At 44.6% G+C, this 17841-nt stretch overlaps 1 protein-coding gene across 22 annotated transcripts in view; it reads left to right on the top strand.

Annotated features, from left to right (window-relative positions):
* Window positions 1-17841, top strand: part of LDLRAD4 (low density lipoprotein receptor class A domain containing 4) — a 446527-nt gene that overhangs the window by 111017 nt on the left and 317669 nt on the right. Inside the window, exon 3 of one of the 22 annotated variants that reach the window (XM_077974606.1) lies at window positions 2226-2324. The gene's annotated coding sequence lies outside the window, so the exon portion shown is untranslated. 22 annotated transcript variants of the gene reach the window in all.

Here is a 17841-nt window from a genome sequence, read left to right on the forward strand (position 1 = left end):
TCTCTCTGTGTCATCTGGAATAGAATTTTCTACATTACCGTGTGGTTAAGTGCGCATCTGCCACTCGTCTGGCCCCTCGCGTCCTGTCCTTCGCTTCCTGTGCTTGTGGAGTCGCTGTTCCCTGCGCGTTGTCAGCACTGGGCGTGTTCAGTGCAGGGGTCCCTTCAAGGCAGGGCCACTCGCCTAGAGCTGCTGGCTTTCCTGCCCACCACTCCCTCCTTCCCCTGCTGCCCGTGGCCGTCGCTAATTTCTGGGGATGGAGCTTTAATTCATAGTGAATCTTTTTTTCTGTTTTTTTGTTTGTTTGTTTGTTTGTTTTGAGACAGTCTCCCTCTGTTGCCCAGGCTGGAGTGCGGTGGCACAATCTTGGCTCACTGCAACCTCCGCCTCCCGGGTTCAAGCGATTCTCCTGCCTCAGCCTCCTGAGTAGCTGGGACTACAGGTGCCCACCAACATGCCCAGCTAATTTTTGTATTTTTAGTAGGGGCGGAGTTTTACCATACTGGTCAGGCTGGTCTTGAACTCCTGACCTCAGGAGATTTACCCGCTTCAGCCTCCCAAAACGCTGGGATTCATAGTGAATCTTAAGTGTGTCCTCATAAAATAGAATAAATGCCCATCCATAATAAGACTAATATTTCTTGTGTTTTTCTCCGTCTGAGATTAAAATGGCACTGGATGACAAATGGGAAGCTTGATGCTGCTCTTCATGTGCCGCTAGGCATTCCAGGGGTTCCAAAGCCAGTGGACGGGAGGTGGCCTCTGCCAGTGTCCGTCTGGTGTCTGTCCATGTCGCCGTGGTGCTGCTCAGGCCACAGACCTAGGCAGGACCCTGGGTGATGGAGCCTCCTGTCTGGTGAGTGCGTGTGGGCAATGCTGTTGCCATCCACGTTAGAAAAGCCCTCGTACTTTACACTGAGTCATGTTCCCTCTCCACCACGGATCGCAGTCCCCTTCCCTGGTGACTCGCTGTCCCCTTCCTTCGTTGCGCAGCTTTCTGGCTTTAAATCAGGAGAGCTTCAGAACGGATGGGGAGCTCAGCACTCGCAGTAACTGTTGGTGAACTCAGAGCCTGCTGCGTCTGGAACACATCAAGCTGCTCAGAGGCAGAGGTCATTCACTGTTTTTAAATGCTGCTGCAGCTCTTATTTCTCGTGAAGCCCTTTATACTTACGAAGTACTTCATAGTATTGATTGACCTAACGGCTGCCCCTCTTTGTCAGGGCCCCTTTGGCTCGTGTGGACTTGATGGTGTAGAAACACGAAATCAGTTGTTGTGATGAACGACACCCCTCTAAAGTGGCCACGGCGGTTACGATTCGTCCCAGTTCGCGGACAAGGAACACCGTTGCGCGGTGGCGAGGCGGCTGGACCAGGTCGTGCCGCTGCTGTGCCTGAGCCGGGTCGCTCCTGAGTTTGCTGTTTGGCAGCGTTTTGTTTACAGACATGACACCAATCCTTGGTCTTGGATACGTCAGAAAAGTTGGACTTTTAGAGACAGATGGAAGCAGAACTTGTACCACAGCAAAGACAAGTTCATGAAGCATTTGAGACGCTTGTTCAGTTCAGTGTGTCTCTCCCTAAAAGTTGTCAGCAGATGACTTTCTCGTTGTGTGTGTGTGTGTTTTAGATTTGCCGGTAACTTACGACCAGTGATACTGGCTTTCTATTTATGGTAGTAATAGAAATTCTCCTTTTAAATAAACGTATTTTCAGCCAAAAGAGTGATTAGGTATATCAAAAAATGATAAGGAAATAAACAGTACAGATGGTCTATATTTACGGCAAAAACCATGAAAAGGGCATTCCAGGGGCTGAAATTTTGGAAACTCCGAATGAGGTGACCTTTGAGGTAAGTATTTCAGGGAACAATTGCCTCATGGCTCTGAGACTTACGATTTGAAGCTAAGGTCATGAGACATTACTTGAGGCCACTATGTCTAATTTTTATTTTATAATTTTTATAATAATTTCATAATAAACGAGTTACTGACTGATACACCCAAGGGAAGAAAGGATGAAAAACCAAAAGCAAAAAACTATGTGTGGTCCATTCACAGATCATACAAAATTATGTTCTGAGTTGAAAACTATGTTCTCTGCACTGTTGCAGGAATCATGGTTGACTCCACCCTGAGATTTCAACTTTCTGATGAGATCACGTATTTTATTGCATGTCTGATCATAAGCTCTTCTGTAGTTTTATACATCGTTTCTGTTTACAGGAGAGAATGCTGTGCCTCTGAAGGAAGATGATCATTGGCAAGTCTTTTAGCTGCATCTCTGACTTGGCCAATCCTGCTTTCAAGCATTAGTCGTATCAGGTGACTGACGCTGTGAAGTCCTGTGTCGACGTAATCTGTTGCCTTTTCTTTATTTTTATGTTTCTGCTGCCTCTCATCTAGGAAGGAGCCTTAGGAACCAACACATTGAAAAGTCATCCTTTAATTGAGGGAAGAGGCTGTTTTTAACCCCATCTGAGCCTGCTGCTCTCCGCCTGGGACTGCAGTGACCAGTGCTGCCGCACTGCTTGGCACAATTCCTTGTGGAAGAATGAATCTCCTCTGATAGAGGGTAATCCTGACTTTGTTGGAATTCTTCCAGTAACAGAGAGCTCACCCCGTAAGATGGCGGCCCAAGCTGATTTTGGACAGTTGTAGTTTTGAAGCGTCTTCTGTCCTGTGACGGTGAGGAAGGTCACTGCAGTTCCCAGCGGCAAGGCTCAGCACAGGCTGGGGGAATCCGCTGCCAGGTGCAACGGCAGGGCGGAGCCGGGGAGCAGCAGGGCAGCTCCGTGCTTGAGTAATGTGTGTGTTGACCTCATTGTCCCCTGAGTGTCACACATGCCCGTGGCATCTGGCACTTCGTGTTCAAGTTTAATTCAGGAGTTCAAAGCCTAACAGGAATGTTGTCATTCCCTCCCAGTGGGACCCCCCAGAAGGTGGCTTCTCTCGGTGACTGGATATGCCAAGCCACGCCTGTGTCTGCAGGTGGAGAAAAGTAAATTGGAGGCCGGGCGTGAATGCACTGTTTCGGTGAGCCCTAGTGAGTTCAGTGTGGAGAGCGCAGTTTGAGATACTTGGTTTTGCAGCTGCTTTTCTATAGCAGCCGTTTCTGCCCTGCCCTCTCGTGTTGGTGAAGGCAGCAAGCAGAGGTGGTTAACTTTGGCCCGGGCTCTCTGCAGAACTCCGAGAGACTGGCTCCCCGGGTCTCCTCTGGCCCAGCAGACAGGCTGCCTGCTGCAGACGGGCCGGTCTCCTGCCCCTGCCTGCCGTCTGCACACTCAGCCCTGCATCTCCCACAGAGGCCTATGTGCGATTTGGCTGCCTGGCCAGGTTCCTCCTGAACGTTGTGAGTCTGTGATTTCAGATGTAGCTGCAAATGTTTCCAAAGCCTATCTCTGGGCCTATCGCCGTGTGATGTTTTAAAATGGTAGTTTATTTGGCTTTTTGTGGCCATTTAATTCTCGTTGGGACTCATTCATCTCTCCACATTTTAAGTGGTTGTTTACAGCTCTGAATTATTTTCTTTGTGTCCTCTTGTTTCTAGTCTTTTCCATTCAATTTTACAGCTGTCAGGTTTGGATAATTCTTCCAAAAATAAGGTATTAAGAATAAACACACAAGGCTGAGCGTGGTGACTCACGCCTGTGATCCAAGCACTTTGGGAGGTCGAGGCGGGGGGATCACCTGAGGTCAGGAATTCGAGACCAGCCTGGCCAACATGGTGAAACCCTGTCTCTACTAAAAATACAAAAATTAGCCGTCGCGTGGTGACGCATGCCTGTAATCTCAGCTACTAGGGAGGCTGAGGCAGGAGAATTGCTGGAACCCAGGAGGCAGAGGTTGCAGTGAGCCAAGATCGTGCCATTGCACTCCAGCCCGGGCAACAACTGCGAGACTCTGTCTCAAAAAAAAAAAAAAAAAAAAAAAAAGAAAAGAAAAGAAAAGAAAAAGAATAAACACACAAACTTAAAATCCTTATTTCTGCAGAAAGCAGTTGAAAGCCAGAATAGTTATATTTAGAATTTTTTTTTTTACAAAAAAACTAGCCATGCTTGTTCTTTTTAGTGAAACACAGAAAATATTAATTCACAGCATAGATAACTTTATCCTAAGAAAAAAGTCAAGTGGTGATCTCATCAGAGTCTATGTTGTATTGCCACACACTTACATAACTTGAAAATTACTTCTTTGTGAAAAATTGTCTACATTTCCCTTCTTAATTTTTTTATGTAAGGACTTTTACTTCACAGCTGATTTTTAAAATGGCTCTCATTTCTTTATATCTATTATTTAAGCCAGTCACTTTTCTCACTTTTTTTTTTTTTGGTTTTGAGACAGAGTCTGGCTCTGTCTCCCAGGCTGGAGTGCAGTGGCGTAGTCTCAGGTCACTACAACCTCCGCCTCCCAGGTTCAAGTGATTCTCCCACCTCCGCCTCCCCAGTAGCTGAGACTACAGGAGTGCACCACCACGCCCGGCTAATTTTTGTATTTTTAATAGAGACAAGATTTCGCCATGTTGGTTGGCCAGGCTGGTCTAGAACACCTGACCTCAGGTGATCCACCCGCCTCGGCCTCCCAAAGTGCCTCCACTATACCTCACCTGTCATCCATATTTCTTTTCTTTTTCTTATTTTTTGAGACAGAGTCTCTGTCATCAAGGCTGGAGTGCAGTGGCGCGATCTCAGCTCACTGCAACCTCTGCCTCCTGGGTTCAAGCGATTCTCCCACCTGAGCCTCCCCAGTAGCTGGGACTACAGGTGTGCACCACCACACCTGGCTAATTTTTTTTTTTTTTTAATAGAGATGGGATTTTACCATGTTGGCCAGGCTGGTCTCGACCTCCTGTCCTCAGGTGATCCGCCTGTCTCGGCCTTCCAAATTGCTTGGATTACAGGCATGAGCCACTGCACCAGGCCATATCTCTCACTTCTTTTTGTACTCGGCTATACCCCTTACAGATGGATAATGTAAATTTGTGTCACAAAAACGCTTTGACTCAGTTTTCTTTTTCTTCCAAATACTTACAAAATTGGTAGCAGCATCTCTCTGGATTTCTGCTTTTATGAAGCTTGCTCAGGGGGAAGCAGTTGGGAAGGGGAGCAGTAGAAAGAAAACCCCTTCTCATTCCACAGAAAAAGCTTTTGTGTTTTAGAGATTTGCCTTTTAAAAGATACGTCTTTATCCATTTCACTTTTCTGCATACATTTTCTTTTTGTGGACACAGGATCTTGCTTCATGCTCCGGCCTCCCAAGTAGCTGGAGCTGTGGGCGCCGCCCCTGCGCCTGGCCGCAGCGTGTCACGTGTTCGCTCTCACCAAGGATGACCCTTTTTGTCCTCAGCTCCTGAAAGTGACCCTCGTGCTACGGAAACGGCGGCACTGGCAGTTAGGAGAGGGCTGGATGTGGGAAAAGGAACGAGGATAGTTTTTGCATCCTGAGCTGGACGTAGCCACTGTGTTCACATTCTTTGCTCTTTTCTTGCTTCCACGTCAGGTCCTTATTCGGCAGGGCCGTGCCTCAAGTGAGGTGCCACGTTTAAGGAGGCACCAAACTCCAAACAAAACAAACACCCCTCAGCAACTGAGTTAAATAATACTTTAATGTAATATTAAAAGTAAAGGAATTATGACAAACGTGCATGATGAACAAAGTATTCAACATATGGGATTGTGACTATCGTTAAATGTATATAAGGTATAAGGATTTCCAGTGAATACTCTGAAATGTTTGGTTAATCTATTCATATTGGTATTTTTCCTTGATGAACATTTGTAATAAAGAAGGAAATAATCAAGTTCAGAGAAGGATATAATCTTCAAAAAGTCATCAGTTTATCATCTGAGGTCAGGAGTTCGAGACCAGCCTGGCCAACATGGTGAAACTCCATCTCTACTAAAAATACAAAAATTAGCCGGGCGTGGTGTCACACACCTGTAGTCCCAGCTACTTGGGAGGCTGAGGCAGGAGAATCACTTGAACCCGGGAGGCAGAGGTTGCAGTGAGCTGAGATTGTGCCACTGTACTCCAGCCTGGACAAGAGTGAGAAGAAAAAATCATCAGGGTTCGTATACCAAATCTTGAAGATGAATTACATGTGTGTGCTCCATTAACCATCTTGAGTTCAAGTGTCTAGTTTTTTTTTTTTTTTTGAGACAGAGTCTCACTGTGTCGCCCAGGCTGGAGTGCAGTGGCGCGATCTTGGTTCACGGCAAGCTCCGCCTCCTGGGTTCACACCATTCTTCTGCCTTGGCCTCCCCAGGAGCTGGAACTACAGGTGCCTGCCACCATGCCTGGCTAATTTTTTGTATTTTTTTTTTTTTTTTTTAGTAGAGACGGGGTTTCACCGTGTTAGCCAGAATGGTCTCCATCTCCTGACTTTGTGATCCGCCCGCCTCGGCCTCCCAAAGTGCTGGGATTACAGGCGTGAGCCACCGCGCCGGCCTCAAGTGTCTGTTTTTTGACAAAGTTCTGAAATTACTGACTCTCTGAGTATGTCCCGAGGACCTTCGGTGTGCAGAGAACAGTGGCAGAATGGGGAAGAGGGAGAAGCAGGCTGTGGGTTGTCAGCTGGTGGCTTCTCGCCGGAGCTCGTTGACTTTGAGGCCTCTGGGCAGCGGGGGAGGGACTGGTGGGGACTGAGGCTGCTGCTGATCTGGAACCTCCAGCCCCGTCTGCTGTAAGCCAAATAGCGGCTGAGACAGGCCTCAATCAAACAGCGGCTGAGACAGGCCTCAATCAAACAGCGGCTGAGACGGGTCTCAATCAACTTAGAGGCTCATTTTGCCAAGGTTGAGGACACACTGGGGACAAAGACACACGTCACAGTAGGATGCAAAAAGGGCTTTGACAACTTCATTATTTAAAGAGGAAAGAGCAGACAGGAGGGAAAGGAGGAGAGCAAACAGCGGAGGGTAGCTGGTGAGGTGAGTGGTCACGTTCTTGTGAGGCTTTGATTTTCGCTCACTGAATACACGTGATATGTGAAAGGAGGGGTAGAGGCACGTCGATGACGCCTGCGCCTCTTGTTCAGTAAATCTGCATTTTGCACGGGATAAAGTCAACACAGAGCAGAGGAAGTCACGTATGCGTTTGTCTCAGGGCAGCAGAGGGATGATTTCCGGTCTTGTCTTCGTGCCATGCCTGCCAAGATGAGCTGTTAACTTACACTGTGAGGGTGAAGGAGGCCTCCTGGGGAGACACGTGGCCTCCTCTCTGCAGCAATCTGTATGGGAATAAAAGGAAAGTTAGCTTTTTGCATGACTGTTTCCCAGCTTAACTTTTCCCTCTGGCGTAGTGAGTTTGGGGTCCCAGGATTTTATTTTCCTTTCACATTTTGAAGTGACACTTGCAGTCGTGTGTGTGGACTTCTCAGGGAGGCCGACAGCAGAGCTTTGATCCTGCAAGGAAGATCCAGAGGAAGATTTCAAGAGGGGGAGATGCAGAGTGCACCAAGCCTTTGAGATGCCTCCAGCCAGAGCTCTGCCCGGTCCGCTCCCTTGGTGGAAAACCAGCTTCCAGGCCCACCTGGCACCACACGCACCTCCCCTGGCTGCCCGGCCTGACTCCACGGCTTGTAGTCCACCCACCCCTTTAAAGGGGGTTTTGGGGCCACGCCCTTTCCTTGCTTCCTGTGGACCCCTCAGCTGCTCCGTGTCTCCTCCACTCTCCCTTTCCGCGTGGGCAACGCTGAGGGCCCTTTCCAGGCCGGTCCCCACACTCAGCTCTGCCGCGTACCTGCCCGTCTCGGAACTGCCGAGTACTCTGGAGCCAACGCTAGTTTCCTCATCTGTAACATGGGGATGGCAGTATAACTTTTATATGGTTACATGTGGCTGATGGCTGAGATGAGTGACTGAGGCAAAGGTCTCAATCGTTGACGTTTATTAAGCCAGCTTTAGGGCTCATCTGGAAAAATAATACTGGCCACAGACGCATCTGTATCTGTTTTGTAAAGAGGTTTTTAGGAGGCTCAGTATTTATAGGTTTCCTTAAAGGGGGGAAGGCGCGGAAGAGGGGAAGGTGGGCTGTAAGGCGAATGATGACATTCTTGTGAGACTTTAGTTAGTGCCAGTAAATCTGCATTTTACACAAGATAAGGTGAATGTTTGAAGAGAAAAAAAGGGCGTAAAGGAAGAATCAATTATGCGGATGTCTCGGGGCAGGTGGAGGAATGACTGATCTCGTCTTGTCTTTGTCCTGCACCTGGGAAGCGAAGCTTGTGATAGACATGAGCAGCGTGGAATGGAACAGACTCCAGTTTTAAGCTAGAATCCGATTGTAGACCTGAAGTTACGATGAGATGTTCTTGTTTATATGGGATGCCAGCAAAGAACGGACTCAGGGATGATCTGTTGGGCAGCCCTTCCGAAGCCCTGAGGCTTTTGTCTTTCTGCGGGGTCTGATGCCCAACGCTCCCAACGCTCCCAACAGCCGTTCCTGGGGAAGAGGGCGCTGCCTGGCGCACCCTCTTGGCTTAACTTTTCCTTTTGCATAAGGAATTCGGGGGTCCTGAGCTTTTTTTTTTTGAGACGGAGTCTTGCTCTGTTGCCCAGGCTGGAGTGCAGCGGCGCGATCTCGGCTCACTGCAAGCCCCGCCTCCCGGGTTCACGCCATTCTCCTGCCTCAGCCTCCCCAGTAGTTTCCTTTACGTGGTTAAACGAGACCAAGTGCTGACTGAAGTGTAACACAGCAGGTGTTGATGGGAAAGGCAGACATCTTTTTCTTCTCGTTATCACTGTTACCGTCATCAATAAGCTACTTCCTTGGCATCTGGTGCTCCCTCTGCTTTGGGAACCTTCCTCATGTCTTATTCTCAGAAGTCAGGGCCTTGTTCTGGGTGTTGCTTTTCTGTTTGACTCGTCTGTGGGCCGTGGACTCCACGGCAGAGTCCTGTCCCCTGGCTTCTGTATGGTTATCCCCCGTCTTCTGACGAAACGATGATGTCAGTGACGGACCAGTTTGGTTAGCGTTTTGTTAAGCGGCGCGATGCTATTATCTCCAGGGCGCAGCATCTGGACCTTAACCGATGATGAGTATTTGTGGCCCCGAGGGACACGGGGCCGCTGAAGTTAAGGAAGGAGCTGCAAGCAGTGGACGAGCAGCAGCACCACCACGCGGAAAGGTGACAAGTTGGATAAGGACTGGCTGAGAAAATGCCATCGGAGTAGCAGGAGGGGGTCATTGTTGAAGAGCACAGCTTCAGGCAAGTCTTTGAAATCAAAGCCAGATTTCAAGGAAGTCGGAAGGAGCAGATGGAGAGGAAGTGGAGAGGTTTCCATATGGTGCATGTGTTTTTTTTTTTTAATTAAGGATTTTGGTGTTAAATGGAAGTGGTACTTGATGGCCTAGCAGGATGAAACAAAGTTTGTTTCTAAAGATAGGGGGACATGGGCTCACTTTTAAAGAGAAAGAAAGTAGGTGGCCATTGAGTTATGAGAGGTTGAGAAGCTGGAGATGACGGGCCCGGAGACCCACAGAGGAGAGGTTGAGAAGCTGGAGATGACGGGCCCGGAGACCCACAGAGGAGAGGTTGAGAAGCTGGAGATGACGGGCCCGGAGACCCACAGAGGATGAGAAGCTGGAGATGACGGGCCCGGAGACCCACAGAGGATGAGAAGCTGGAGATGACGGGCCCGGAGACCCACAGAGGATGAGAAGCTGGAGATGACGGGCCGGAGACCCACAGAGGATGAGAAGCTGGAGGTGACGGGCCGGAGACCCACAGAGGAGGCCCTTTGAGAGCAGCAGGTCTTCCTGCTTGGGGCCTCCCTGGTGCTGTCACGAGGGTGTCACGAGCCGCATACCCCGGCCTCCTGCTTTGCTTCTGGGCTCTCATCACTCTTTTGTGGTGTTGTCTGAGAAATGAAATGAAATCCTAAGCTCCCAGCCGAATGAATGGACCCCCTCTTGGCCAAGGGGCACCCAGAGAAACATTAGAACTGAGTCCTGGCCGTGACAGGAGGGAAACATGCCTCGTGAGACCCCCACCTCACTGACCACCATCGGGCTCTCCTCCCTGCGGGCTGGAAGCTCCATACTCATTTCAGCAGCGGCCTGATGCTGTCCCTCCCTTTTGTGGTTTTGACCAAACAACTCACCAGCATTGTCTTCCTGATCCGAAGCCACTGACCTTGGAGTGGTTCTGTGAGTGAACCACTGGTGCACAGTGAGGGCTCCTGTGTCCTCCGCTTCACCTTTTGACATCATGTGGCTGAAAACTCCACCCCAGGTCTTGCTCATGCCACCGTGTTTCACATATGGATCCCACAGAGGCGTGGAGCTCAGTGTGCGTGTGCCTGTGTCTCCTTTCATCAATATTCATGACTCTTCCTAGAGCTCATTGAATATGCATATTTGGCAGCCCCATTCAGCATAAATCCCTGTCTTCTTCTTCCCACCCTTGCAGTGCTTGTTTCTGGCTTCTGGCTGGAGGCTGCACTTCCCAGCCTGTCGGAAGAGCCACCTGCAGGCTGCAGCCCTGTCTGAGAAATCATGCCCTCCTTTCCAAATGCATGAACCTCATCATTCTTCAGCCGATACGTCCTTACCCCATGTAGAAGGAAGGATCTTAGCATTTATTGAGCGTCAACTTTGTATAAGGCTCTGGGTTATCTTATATGATCTTCACAACAATTGTAGAATATATTCGTGTGCTCATTTATACCTTTCATTTTTAAAATAGGCCTTTTTAGTCAAGCAGCTCAAAAACATATAAAAAGATGTTTATTGAGAAGTCTTCCTCCTATGTCTATTCTCCATCCATCCAGTTTTCCCACTTCCCAATATTTAGTCGTTTATTATTTTCTTGTGTATACTTTCCAAAATTTTAAGCATATAAACATAAAAAGATTATTTATCTTTTATGTATAAATTATGGATTCTGTATACACTGTTTTACACCTTGCTTTGTTTCACTTAAAGTTAACCTTGGAAATCCTCACGTATTGGTTCCCAGAGAGCAGCCTCATTCTATTTTACAGTTGCATAGTTGTGACTGAATTGAGTGGATACACCAGATTTTTTAACCCTGTGTAGTATAAATAGATGTTTGAGTAGCTTGCAGTCATTGTATATTATGTACACATATTTTCCCACATGTGAAAATGCATTTGTAGGATACATTCCCAGGAGTGAAGTTGCTGGGTTATGGGTATATTTATTTGCAGTTTTGAGTGATTATTACCGAGGCCCATCCTTAGGCTTGCACCAGTTCACACAATCATCAGCAATACACTCGAGGCCTGTTTCTCTGCATCTTTGCCAACAGAGCATGTTATCAGGTTTTTAAAGGTTTCTGTCCAGCCTACTAGGAAAAACAGGAATAGAGTTATTTTACTTTGCATTTATTTTTTATTACGAGTGAGGTTGTCTTTCCACAGGTTTATGAGCTGTTTGTATTTCATTTTCTTTGACTGTCTGTTCTTATTCCTTTCCTCTTTTCTGGCCGGATCACGGGTCATCTTGTAGATGACGTGGTCAGATCTATCCGTCCTTCCTGTTGTGACTTCTGCTTTTACAGTTACAGTTAGGGAGCATTTTTCAAAATCATAAAGGAATTCTTCCAGGTGTTCTGTTACTTTTAGAAAGTCATTTTTTTTTTTCAAACAAGACAAAATACCCCAATCGTTTATCTTTGAAATGTATCCTGGATTCCTGAGTTACAAATCCAATGTCTCCCCTAAATAGTTACCAATTCCAATATCATTTATTACATAATCTATCTTTTACTCACTGATTTGAAATGCTGCCTTTACCATATACTGAATTTCTGTTTGCATTTGGGTCTAGTTTTTGGATTCGTTATTCTGATTCATTGGCCTGACTTCCTGTTCTTTTAACCATTATTCTTCTTAATTAATCTACTAATTTTTGAGGCTTTCTACATGTATCCTTGTCTGAGGTAACTTCCCACTCCCCTCCAATTTATTTGTTTTTTTTGAAACAGAGTCTCACTCTGTTGCCCAGGCTGGAGTGCAGTGGCACGATCTCCGCTCACTGCAAGCTCTGCCTCCCGGGTTCACGCTGTTCTCCTACCTCAGCCTCCCAAGTAGCTGGGACTACAGGCGCCTACTACCACGCCCAGCTAATTTTTAAAAATATTTTTTAGTAGAGACAGGGTTTCACCATGTTAGCCAGGATGGTCTCCATCTCCTGACCTCATGATCCGCCTGCCTCAGCCTCCCAAAGTGCTGGGATTACAGGTGTGAGCCCCTGCTCCTGGCCTGCCCTCCAGTTTTTTTGGTACTACTATTTTGTTAATTTTTCCCACTTTAGCTTTATAATCAAGCTTGTCTAGTTTTCAAAAATATGGTATTTTTAATTTTGATCCTAATACATTATACATTTCAGAGAGTAGAGAGTTGGCATCTTCAGGTTGTTAAGTCTCCCTGTCCTAATCCTGGTGTATCTTCCATTTCTCCAAGTCTTCTTCTGTGTCTGTTGTTTCTGTAGTTTTCTTCAGAAACTTTATTAATCTTACTGGTGGTTATTCCTGAAAACCCAATCCTTTTTATTGCTACCGTAAATAGGATCTGATTATTTGTAGCCTACAGCAATTATTTGCAAGTAGCCATCTGTGATATTATAAAATAGGCGTTTGGTCTCCAACCCCTTTTCCTGACATACAGCTCTGAAAATCCTTAGAATCTCCGCAGTGATGTCTTTTGTATTTTAATGACTGACTGGTGGGTGGCAGCCCCTAGATATCTCCAAGATGGGGCTGGTCACCAGAAAGACCAAGGCGTTACCAGAGGATGGGGACCTTCAGCCCCACCCCCACCCTCCAGGGAGGGGAGAGCAGATGAAGGTTAAGCTGATCACCTGTGGCCAGTGATGTAATCAATTATGCCCATATAACGAAGTTTCCATAAAAACCCAAAGGACTGGGGCCCAAGCGTTTCTGGATAACTAAACACATGGAGGCTCCTGAAGGGCTGCACCCCTGGGGAGGGCATGGAAGCTCCACGTTTCTTCCCCCATACCTGTGCGTCTCTTCATCGGTGTCCTTTCTAATAAATGCTGTGTAATAAAGCAGTAAAGGTAGATAAGTGGTTCCTTGCGTTCTGTAAGCTGCTCTAGCTAGTTAAGCAAACCCAAGAAAGGGGATGTGGGAGTCCCGATTGATAGCTGGTCAGCTAGAAGGACGGGTCACAGTTGGGGGCAGTCCTTGGGGACCGAGCCAACAACCTGTGGGGTCTGGCGCTGTCTCCAGGTAGGGAGTGGCAGAACCGAGTTGAACTGGAGGACAGCTCACCCAGGCCCCCTCCCCACATTTGCTCTCAGAAGATGTTGATTGTTGTGTTGTGAGAGTAGAGGAAAAGTTTGAGTATTTTTCACACCATGATGTTATCTTTTCTTTTACAAAAAAAAAAAAAAAAAAAAAAAAAGAGCCCTCCGGTTTCTTTCTGGAACAGTGATCTGACCACATTAATTGGTACCTCAGTACAGCGTTAACATACGGTGGTGATGGAATTACTCATGTCTTCTTCTGAGTCTTGCATCTGGTGTTTATTAAACATGATCGGTGTAACTAATTTTGATAATAAATTTCTAACGTTGAACGATGTTTTCATTTCCTAAATAAACTGCACTTGATTATGTTTTGCTCTTAGTTAATGTTGGATTATTCTTGCAATGCTTTATGATTTTTCCACTGAATATAATCAGTGAACAGTACACTTTTTGTTTGCTCTTTGTTAGTCTTTAACATCAGTGTTATTTTTACTTCTCGTAACAACTTGGAGGTGTCTCTGTTTCTCTTTTCTGGATAAGTATAAGCAGCTTTATAATTTTCTTTTATTAAAATAATTTTTATTGAGAGACAAGAGCTTGCTGTCTTGCCCAGGCTGGTCTTGAACTCCTGGGCTCAAGTGATCTTCCTGCCTCAGCCTCCCAAGTAGCTGGGACTCCAGATGTGTGCCGTGGCCCCTGGCAGATGGCTTTAGAATTGTGAGTAGTAGTTGACTACTCCAGAGAAACTGACTTAGCGCTCCTGGCGGTGGGTGTGTAGCCTTTGATAATCTCTTTCTTCCTGTGGAAGTCAGTTCAAATAGCTTGGTACAACAAGTTTTGGTAAATTATACTTTCTTAGACACTTCATTTTATTCAGAATTTAAAATTTATTTGTAGCAAGGTGAGCAAAACATTCTTTTTTGGGTTGAATTTTTTAACAGTATTTTTTAGAGCAGTTTTAAGTTCACAGCCAAATTGAGCAGACATGACAAAAATTTTCTCAAATACCTCTCACCTTCTCATAACCAGCCTCCTCCACTATCAACATCCCACATCGCAGTGGTACGTTTGTTACAATTAACGAGCCCACACTGAAACTTCATCACTGAAATTTCGCAGTTTATGGTAGAGTTCACTCTTGGTGTTGTACATTCTATGGGTTTGGACAAATGTTTAATGATGTGTTCACCATTAGAGTATCATACACAGTAGCTTCACTGCCCTAAAAGTGCTCTGTGTCTCACCTGTTCATCTCCCCCTCCCCTCAACCTGTGGCAACCACTGATTCTCACTGTCTCCATAGTTCTGCCTTTTCCAGAATGTCATATGTTGGAATTGTAGAGTACGTAGCCTTTCAGAGTGGCTTCTTTCGTTTAGTAATATGCGTTTAATGTTCTCCCATGCCTTTTGTGGCTTGGTAGCTTTTTTTTTTTTTTTTTTTTTGGTGCTGAATAACATTTCATTATCTGGATGTGCTGCAGTTTATTTATCCACTCTTCTACCAAAAGACATGGTGGTTACTTCCAAGTTTTGGCAAATATGAAAAAAGCTGCTATAAATGTCCATAAGTAGGTTTTTGCATGGTTATAAGTTTTTAACTTTTTTTTAGTAAATACCAACGAGCACAATTGCGGGATCATATGCTAAGAGTATGTTTAGTCTTTTTAAGAATCTGTCAAACTGTCTTCTGAAGTGACTGTACCATGTTGCATTCCCATCGTCAATAAATGAGGGTTCTGTTGCCCTACATCCTTGCCAGCATTTGGTATTCTCAGTGTTCTGGATTTCAGCATTCTAATAGGTGTGCGGTGGTATCTCATAGTTTTTTTAATTTTCATTTTCCCGATGACCTGTAATGTGAAGCATCTTTTCATATGCTTATTGGCTATCTCTATATCTTTGAGAAACTGTCTGTTAAAGTCTTTGTCCTATTTTTAAATCGGGTTGTTTGTTTTCTTATTTTTGAGTTTTAAGAATTCTTTGTATGTTTTGGATAACAGTCTTTTATCAGATGTGTCTTTTGAAAATATTTTTTCCCAGTATGTGGCTTGTGTTCTCATTCTCTTGGCATTGTCTTTCACACAGCAGAAGTCTTTAATTTTAATGAAGTCTAGCTTATCAATTATTTCTTTTATGGATCATGCCTTTAGTGTTGAATCTAAGAAATTGTTGCCATTCCCAAGATCATCTCCTATGTTATTTTCTGGGAGTTTTATAGTTTGTGTTTTACATTGAGTTCTATGATCTGTTTGGAGTTAATTTTTGTGAAGGGTGTAAGATAATGTGTCTAGGTTTATTTATTTTTGCATGAGCCTACCTAGTAGTTCCAGCACGATTTGTTGAAAATACTGTCTGCTCCATTTTATTGCCTTTGCTCCTTTGTGAAAGATGAATTGACTATGTTTATGTCAGTCTCTTTCTGGAATTTCTGTCATGTTCTCTTGTTCTATTTGTCTATTTTTCATCAATACCACACTGTCTTGATTACTGTAGATTTATAATGAGTCTTAAAGTCAGGTAGTGCGAGCACACTGAATTTGTTCTTCTTCAACATTGTGTTGGCTACTCTGAGTGTTTTGCCCCTCCTTGTAAATTTTAGAATCAGTTTGTTGATTCCGACAAAATAATTTGCTGGGATTTTGATTGGAATTGTGTTGAATCTATTGATGAAGCTGGGAAGAACTGACTCTTGACCATATTGAGTATTCCTATCCATGAACATGGACCATATTTCCATTTATGTAGTTCCTCTTTTATTTCTTTCATCAGAGTTTTATAGTTTTCTTTATATCGATCTTGTATGTATTTTGTTAGATTTGTATTTAAGTATTTTGTTTTGGAAGTGATAATTTAAATGGTATTATATTTTAAATTTCATATTTCATTTGTTCTTTGCTGGTATATAGGAAAGCAATTAACTTCTTCTTTTTTTTTTTTTTTTTTTTGAGACGAAATTTCACACTTGTTGCCCGGGCTGGAGTGCAATGGTGCAATCTCGGCTCACCACAACCTCCGCCTCCTGAGTTCAAGAGATTCTCCCGCCTCAGCCTTCCGAGTAGCTGGGACTACAGGCACGTGCCACCCTGCCTGGCTAATTTTTTGTATTTTTAGTAGAGACAGGGTTTCACCATGTTAGCCAGGATGGGCTCGATCTGACCTTGTGATCTGCCTGCCTCGGCCTCCCAAAGTGCTAGGATTACAGGCATGAGCTACCACACCTGGCCTCAATTAAGTTTTATATGTTAACTTTGTGTCCTAGAATCTTGCTATAGTTGCTTATTAGTTTCAGAATTTTATTGATTCTTCTGGATTTTGTTGGTATCCGTACACAAAGACAGTTTTTTTCTTCCTTCCCAATCAGTGTGCCTTCTGTTTCCGTTCCTTTTCTTGACTTATTGCACTAGCTAGGGCTTACAGTACAGTGTTGAAAAGTAGTGGTGAGAAGGATGTCCTTGCCTTGTTTCTCATCTTAGCAGGAAAGTTTCTAGTTTCTCATCATTAAGTATGATATTAGCTGGTGTTTTGTAGATGTTCTTTATCAAGTTGAGGAAGTTCCCCTCAACTCTTTCCTTTCTGAGAATGGGTTGAATTTTACATGATAGCTTTATCTGAAAAGTTTGTCATTGATAAATTTAGCTCATTTATATTATTGATATGACAATTATGTTTTGTCTAAGGTATGTTACATTTTATGTTTTCTGTTTTATAGTTTTCAAGTCTTTTTCATTATGTGACTTATTACACTTTCATGTTTTGTCTGAGTTCTGTCATTTTATGTTTTCTATTTTTATAGTTTTTAAAGTGGTCTCTTATGGGGCCTATTTTAAGTTGATGTTTTTGGTATTTTTGAACGTTTGTATTTTTCCTAATAGTAACCTTTTTGATGATAACTTTAGGGACTGCCTTCACTCCTCTGGTTCATTAGCGGGACGCTTCTACCATGAGCACTGGTGTTGAGGACATATTCTCTTCCTTCGTGTCCCCTCACCACACTCCCTTACTTGTTATTAGTCAGTTATCAGTGTTTACTGTCATACTGTTAGATATGCTTATATGTGTATCACTTTCTTCATGACATTTAAATGATATCTGTTGATTCTCAGCCACTAGGGATAAGGCAGTCAGTGACATTACCCTGTCTCCCACTATCTTTTACTGCTCTCCCCCAACACTACAATTTTTGGTGGTCGTATGATTTTTACATTGTCACTAGTTATTACATTTAGATTTGGTTGACCACTTTAATCATCACATTTTTTAAAATCTTAGTTCTATCATTAAATGAATTCAATTGCCAGTTCTTTTGCTTTTGTTTTCCTGATCGTGTCTTGGATTCATGGGGTCAAGAATTCGGAATGCCTGTGCATTCAAAACTGTTACTCAGTGGTCTTACTGCTTGAAGGAATGCCTGGCTGGGTATACATTCTTGGCTTATACTTTATTTGCTTAAGTATTTTAAGTATGTCGAAGCAGTAACATATGGATTAGTGGCATAGAGTATTACTGTGAAGAAATACATGGCTAGTTTAATGCATTTCCTTCTTACAGATGACTTGATTTCTTTTTCTTTTTGCCTAATTACTTAGTCTGTGTAGTGTTACTATAA

This window comes from Macaca mulatta, chromosome 18 (genome assembly GCF_049350105.2).
Source record: "Macaca mulatta isolate MMU2019108-1 chromosome 18, T2T-MMU8v2.0, whole genome shotgun sequence".
In the NCBI taxonomy this organism is placed as follows: domain Eukaryota; kingdom Metazoa; phylum Chordata; class Mammalia; order Primates; family Cercopithecidae; genus Macaca; species Macaca mulatta.